The sequence below is a fragment of the Teleopsis dalmanni genome, chromosome 1 (genome assembly GCF_002237135.1).
Source record: "Teleopsis dalmanni isolate 2A chromosome 1, ASM223713v2, whole genome shotgun sequence".
NCBI lineage: Eukaryota > Metazoa > Arthropoda > Insecta > Diptera > Diopsidae > Teleopsis > Teleopsis dalmanni.
The window spans coordinates 235,204,372-235,206,459 of record NC_051846.1 but is presented as its reverse complement, the minus strand read 5'-3'; positions in this window follow the sequence as shown (position 1 = coordinate 235,206,459).

The window sequence follows — 2,088 nt, the reverse complement described above, 5'->3', positions numbered from 1 at the left end:
TTTGAGAAAACTCACTTAAACTCCACAAATTCGATGGTTTTACGATCGTACATGTTTAAAAATGCAAAATATAAGAGTTTTGAAAAGAAACTCACTTAAAGTCACAAATTCGATGGTTTTACGATCGTACGTGTTAAAATATGCAATATATAAGAGTTTTGAGAAACTCACTAAAAGTCACAAATTCGATGGTTTCACGATCTTACATGTCAAAATATGCCAATTATAAGGGTTTTTAGAAACTTGCTTAAAGTCACAAATTCGATGGTTTTACGATCTTACATTTTTATGCAAAATATAAGAGTTTTGAGAAACTCACTTAAAGTCACAAATTCGATGGTTTTACGATCGTACATGTTAAAATATGCGAAATATATGAGTTTTCAGAAACTTGCTGAAAGTCACAAATTCGATGGTTTTACGATCGTACATGTTACAATATGCAAAATATAAGAGTTTTGAGAAATTCACTTAAAGTCACAAATTCGATGGTTTGACGATCTTACATGGTAAAATATGCAAAATATAAGAGTTTTCAGAAACTCACTTAAAGTCACAAATTCGATGGTTTTACGATCTCACATGGTAAAATATGCAAAATATAAGAGTTTTGAGAAACTCACTTAAAGTCACAAATTCGATGGTTTTACGATCGTAAATGTTAAAATATGCAAAATATAAGAGTTTTGAGAAACTCGCTTAAAGTCACAAATTCGATGGTTTTACGATCTTACATGTCAAAATATGCCAAATATAAGAGTTTTGAGAAACTTGATTAAAGTCACAAATTCGATGGTTTTACAATCTTACATGTTAAAATATGCAAAATATAAGAGTTTTGAGAAACTCACTTAAAGTCACAAGTTCGATGGTTTTACGATCTTACATGTTAAAATATGCGAAATATAAGAGTTTTTACAAACTTGCTTAAAGTCACAAATTCGATGGTTTTACGATCGTACATGTTAAAATATGCAAAATATAAGAGTTTTGAGAAACTCACTTAAAGTCACAAATTCGATGGTTTTACGATCTTACATGGTAAAATATGCAAAATATAAGAGTTTTGAGAAACTCAATTAAAGTCACAAATTCGATGGTTTTACGATCGTACATGTTAAAATATGCAAAATATAAGAGTTTTGAGAAACTACTTAAAGTCACAAATTCGATGGTTTACGAGCGTACATGTTAAAATATGCAAAATATAAGAGTTTTGAGAAACTTGCTTAAAGTCACAAATTCGATGGTTTTACGATCGCACATGTTAAAATATGCAAAATATTAGAGTTTTGAGAAACTTATTGAAAATCACAAATTCGATGGTTTTACGATCGTACATGTTAAAATGTGTAAAATATAAAAGTTTTTAGAAACTTACTGAGAATCACAAATTCGATGGTTTTACGATCGCACATGTTAAAATATGCAAAATATTAGAGTTTTGAGAAACTTATTGAAAATCACAAATTCGATGGTTTCACGATCGTACATGTTAAAATATGCAAAATATTAGAGTTTTGAGAAACTTATTGAAAATCACAAATTCGATGGTTTCACGATCGTAAATGTTAAAATGTGTAAAATATAAGAGTTATAGAAACTTACTGAAAATCACAAATTCGATGATTTTACGATCGCATATGTTAAAATATGCAAAATATTAGAGTTTTGAGAAACTTATTGAAAATCACAAATTCGATGGTTTTACGATCGCACATGTTAAAATATGCAAAATATTAGAGTTTTGAGAAACTCATTGAAAATCACAAATTCGATGGTTTTACGATCGTATATGTTAAAATGTGTAAAATATAAGTTTTTAGAAACTTACTGAAAATCACAAATTCGATAGTTTTACGATCGCACATGTTAAAATATGCAAAATATTAGAGTTTTGAAAAACTTATTGAAAATCACAAATTCGATGGTTTTACGATCGTACATGTTAAAATATGCAAAATATAAGAGTTTTGAGAAATTTACTTAAATCACAAATTCGATGGTTTTGCGAGCGTACATGTTAAAATGTGCAAAATATATGAGTTTTGAGAAATTTGCTTAAAGTCACAAATTCGATGGTTTTAC